Source organism: Akebia trifoliata, chromosome 15 (genome assembly GCF_017979445.1).
Source record: "Akebia trifoliata isolate Shusen 1 chromosome 15, ASM1797944v1, whole genome shotgun sequence".
NCBI lineage: Eukaryota > Viridiplantae > Streptophyta > Magnoliopsida > Ranunculales > Lardizabalaceae > Akebia > Akebia trifoliata.
This window is the reverse complement of record NC_141389.1, coordinates 19,154,425-19,160,424: the sequence shown is the minus strand read 5'-3', so window position 1 is coordinate 19,160,424 and position 6,000 is coordinate 19,154,425.

Here is a 6,000-nt window from a genome sequence, read left to right as displayed (position 1 = left end):
TTATATGGTTACAAAGATTCGGAATAGGCTGATTTTTTGTGAGGATGATCTCTATGGTGAGGGGATCATCTTTGTAAAAAACCATCCCATTCCAAAACTTCTAACCCCATCAAAACTGATTTACAAAAATTGGACGGTCTAAAATTTTTCAACTTGTAAACATGTGGCTAGAAGTTTCATAATAGGCTGATTTTTGGCAATGATGATCTCCTCACCATAGATATCATCCTCACAAAAAATCAATCCATTCCAAACATTTTTGCCCATATAAGACAAAACACATTATAGCTTTATGAGTAACTTTATGTGTATACGGATCCTAATCCTATATATATATATATATATATATATAGGATCAGGTTCAAACGACAACCATTTCAACACACATATAGACAACGTGTTTTGTCTTATATGGGCAAAAATGTTTGGAATGGACTGATTTTGTAACACCCCGAATTTTCAACTCATATCTCGAGGAAAGTAAATGGTGGGATTTGGGAGAAAATATCGAAGGAGAGACTTAGAGTAAAATACTCGGATTTTGTTATGATTAATTTTGAGGAAAATCAACTTCGTCATTAGATTCAAAAGGATCGAAATATATACATTAGCCTGTAAGCAAGTCCGAATTCGAATTCGGATAGAGAAGTTATAGAATCCTCGAATTTCGTGTTAAGTGGGACCCAAAATAGTGGGATTTCGTTAGAGCGAGAATCAAAAAGATTTGATGACACCATTAGGTCCGTAGCGAAAAATTATTCAAAATGGTATATTCACTTGCCAATTTCCGAGTCCGAATGGTTAAGTTACGAACGAAGTTAGAAATGATGGGAAAATTACAAGTATGCCATCAGCTTTATTATAAAAGAAATCTTATTTCTTTTATTTCATTTCATTTCTCTCATTCTCTAAGAAACCCAAACGACAGCCACTTTCAATCCAAGGGTTTCGACCCATTTCCGTCAAGTTTGTGAGCGAACGGAGCCGAGTTGAACCTCGACGAAGAAGGCAAAGTTGTCGGCCACGACGAGGGCTACAACTTCACCACCTTTGGTTGTTCATTCTTGTTCGTTTTTCTCCATCCTCCATCAAAACCAGCCGGGTAGCTCGAGTAAACCCCAACACATTCCATCCGAGGGCTTCATTGAGTTAGGAGCTAGGTATATACTTCATTGTAGAAGCGAAGGAGAACGTCATTGTCGGATACCTTGCAAACCTTCGCTCGTTTCGCATCCAAGTCAGCCCAACCTCGACTCTCGAGCCACCAACCTTGATCATTGTGTGAGTTTATCACGTTCGACGTCCACAACCAAGTAAGGGACTTCCAATTCTTATTGGTAACTTTAGATTTCTCAATGTGCATTTAGGGTTTTGAAACAAAACTTATTGTTTGCATTTAAATCGTAGAAATTGGTGTTTGATTTCAAATTCATGGTAGAAGTAGGTGTTTTGTTTATGTTTTATCGAATTTTGATAACAAAATCGTGGGTGGGTTGAATGATTCGAAGAATGGAAGAAGAATCCGAAACATGGATCGAAAACTCGAAGGTTCGAGTAAGGTTCAGGCTGTAGGTGGGAAGGGTCGGTGCCACCGGCACCTACCGAAGGCATTCTGTCGGTTCCACCGACAGAATGAGGTTTCTGCCACCGACGAAACCAAATAACGCAAGAAAATTTTGTTCTGTCGGCAGGACCGTCGGTCCCACCGACACCTGCCGATGTGTATTCTGTCGGTTCCACCGACAGCATGTTGATTCTGCCACCGACAGCCACCGATAGACACAGTTTTGATCAGAACAGTGTTCTGACTCTTGGCTTGACCTCCTCACACCTTATACACTATTTTCCACCCCTTTACTTTCCATTTACTTTAAGTTCTTTAATGAAATTAAGGTTTTACCCCCCATTTCGGAACAATGGGAATGGTTTTAAGATCCAAATCTCAAAGGATCAAAATCCGAATTTTGGTTTCAAGAACAAAACGTAATTTTCGATGTTTTCGGCAAGTTTTCAAAATGAAATAACTTTCGCGTTTCTTTGAATTAAATTACAAAAACTATATGGTGTCGAATCTCATGATCGAGACTTTCATTTCGAAAAACCCATTTTCAATTTCGAAAACTTTGAAAAATTGAGTTTCCAACACTTAGCCAAATTTTCACCAGCTTTTACCATTTTTAACAACTTTGGTCTCGTGCATTGCCGGGACCTTGTTTTTTTTAATAAACTTCGATGGTTTTCAATGGAAAGACCAAAAGAATGACTTTGAAAGATTGAAAATGAATGGTTGATTTGAAAGGATGAAAAATGAGAATGTTGAGAGAATGGGAAAAGGGAATGAACGGTAAAATGTCAGAATCACACCCAAGGGGTGATGTCTGCATTTTACATTGTATGTTGTGTGTAGGTTGGTGAAAGGATATCCAGGTTATTAATGAAAGGGTTGCATGTTTATTTTCGATTATGTTAGCGCTTGCGCTGAGTACTGTTATTTATTTTAGGCCGATTGGCCACGGTTGCATGGTAGGAACTGGATATTCGTTCTCAACCCTGTTATGTTAATTTCTCTTTTGTTTTAAATGAAAAATCATATATGTACGTAGCTATTTTGTGAGCTGTTAAAGGGTTTGTGAATGCCTGAAGGGATAGTGTGTCACATCATCCGGAGGGGTACACTATCCTGGGATGTACGGTAGGGACCACCAAACTCATACGTGGTATGGGACGCGTATGAGAGTGGAGTCACAACTGGAATCCGGGTCCATTCCTTTCTTATCTTTACCAGTGAACGTGTATTGTAAAGGTGATCGTATACGAGTGGAGTGTCATTTGGGAATCATATGCACGCCTGATAGGCATAGACGAAGATGATTAGTCAGTGATCACTAACAATCTAGTAGTAGTAGAACGTTCTGACACATCGAAAAGAGACCCATTGCTTACGGTCATGTCAAACGGCCAGCCTGAGCCGGATAAATGGTCACCCGTGTGGTAAGTGCAGCAACCGGCCACAAAATCAGGAACTAAAAGCCAGATTTATGTTGTAACATCATGTCCTGACTGGGAGCGATCCAGTCGTGAATCCCAACTCTTTAATTCCAATACTCCACCATTTGTATTATGTATCTGTTGTTATATTTTGGATTATAAATGAGAAGCATGTCTATTATTTCAATGTTGGCAATCTTATTTGCATAAAATGAAAAGTGTATGATGAGTATGGATGATTGATGCTATGTGTAATTTTTAAAACTGTTTAGTTGCTCATCCCTGGCTATATGTACCAGTTGATCGTATTTTGTCTTGTAAAACCTTGCATGTATTAAAAATACTCAGTATGCTTTATTCGATCATGCTTAGGAAGGGTTATTGGTAGGAATTGGCTGTGGACTTGCTGGGTAACTTTCGTTACTCACCCTTTCCTTCCTATTTTTTTAGTTTCAGCACTTGCAGCTGTCGAGGCAGGCGTAGAGGCAGTAATTGAGGAGTATCTGGTCGATCAGATCGACGATCAGATTTTATTGCCTGGTGAGCATTAGGGCTACATCCGTTAGAATTGCCAGTTTCATCCAGGATGTATGTAGTTTTTGGATTGAGAGTTTAGGCCTATGTTAGAGTGAGAGTGTTTTGGTAAGCCTGTATATTGATAAATCTTCCGCACTCTGATCTACTTACATGTTAGATGTAATTTAGTCTTCCGCTGTTCATTTCCTGTATTTACAGCTTTATATATAGGTTGTATTATAAATTGGTTTATCAGGTTTGAGTTCCGTGAAACGTTAACATAAACAGAGGAGACCATGCCGAAATTTCGAGGTGCCACCTAGTACCTTGGGATTTGGCATTGGGATTTGTGTTAGCGTTTGGCGGGGCGTTACAGATTTTTTGTGAGGATGATCTCTGTGGTGAGGATATATATATGGGTCGGGTTCCTGCAACACACATTGCGACACACATATAGACAACGTGTTTGTCTTATATGGGCAAAAATGTTTGGAATGGGCTGATTTTTTGTGAGGATGATCTCTGTGATGAGGGGATCATCCTGGCAAAAAATCATCCCATTCCAAAACTTGTAACCCCATCAAAATTGATTTACAAAAATTGGATATATATATATATATATATATATATATATATATATATATATATATATATATATATGGGTCAGGTTCAAACATATATGGGTCAGGTTCAAAGGACAACCATTTCTACACACATATAGACAACGTGTTTTGTCTTATATGGGCAAAAATGTTTGGAATGGGCTGATTTTTTGTGAGGATGATCTCTGTGGTGAGGAGATCATCCTTGCCAAAAATCAGCTCATTATGAAACTTCTAGACCGTCCAATTTTTGTTGAAAAATTATAGACCGTCCAATTTTTGTAAATCAATTTTGATGGGGTTACAAGTTTTGGAATGGGATGATTTTTTGCCAGGATGATCCCCTCATCACAGAGATTATCCTCACAAAAAATCAGTCCATTCCAAACATTTTTTCCCATATAAGACAAAACACGTTGTCTATATGTGTGTAGAAATGGTTGTCCTTTGAACCTGACCCTATATATATATATATATATATATATATATATGGGTCGGGTTCCTGCAACACACATTGCGACACACATATAGACAACGTGTTTGTCTTATATGGGAAAAAATGTTTGGAATGGGCTGATTTTTTGTGAGGATGATCTCTGTGATGAGGGGATCATCATCCTGGCAAAAAATCATCTCATTCCAAAACTTGTAACCCCATCAAAATTGATTTATAAAAATTGGACGGTCTAGAAGTTTCATAATGAGCTGATTTTTGGCAAGGATGATCTCCTCACAAAAAATCAGCCCATTCCAAACATTTTTGCCCATATAAGACAAAACACGTTGTCTATATGTGTGTTGAAATGGTTGTCGTTTGAACCTGACCCTATATATATATAGGGAAATGTTCAGCAACAAACATTTTGGCAAAACATTTTTCAAAACATGGGTTAGAGGTTTTGGAATGGGCTGATTTTTGGTGAGGATGATCTCTACGGTGAGAAGATCATCATCACCAAAAATCAGCTCATTCCAAAATTTCTAACCCCATAAAAAATGATTTACAAAACATTGACGGTCCACGATTTTTCAACTTGTAAACTGGGGCTAGAAGTTTTGGAATGGGCTGATTTTTGGTGAGGATGATCTCCTAACCGTAGAGATCATCCTCACCAAAAATTAGCCCATTCCAAAACCTCTAACCCATGTTTTGAAAAATGTTTTACCAAAATGTTTGTCAAAATGTTTGTTGCTAAACGGGACCCATATATATATATATATTATATATATATATATATATATTAGAAATGGAAGAAAATGATATTTAAGTCATTTACAATTAGTCTATGACAGAAGACCCAAGTTAGGAGACAATGTTTATCCTCTAAAAATAAAAAAGGGTGGTGCGAGAGTGGGGGCAAATGAGAGATATAATTAGTTAAAAATACAAGGGGCGTCTCAGATTAAAGAATATCTAAAACACCCAAAAAAATTTATGTGGGGGCAATTGCCACCACAACCTCCATACTAGTAGCTCCGTCCCTCCTCGCAACAATAGTTAATTCGGATCTGATCGCTTTTCCGAAGTATTTTTTTCCTTTCACCCAACTATAAACCAGGCTTTGTTGCACCAGCCACTAGCACCACCCATGGTAGGTAAAGTTGAATCAAGTATTTTTAGGTCATTTTCATTAATCCATAAAAGAAGACCGAGGTCAAGGGGTATCTCACCAATTTGAAAACATGGAGAGACCACCACTCTTTCAAAAGAGAAGGTTTCTCTAAAATTTTAAAATTCTATTCCGTACTTAGCACGGGTTTTTAAAAAAAAAAAAAAAAAAAATTTACATCCCCACGGTGACAAGACCAGAAAATCATTGAAGGTATTAAAGACTACGTGGTACAATCAAATAATGACACGACAGTTGAACACATAATGACCTCTCAAAAGCTT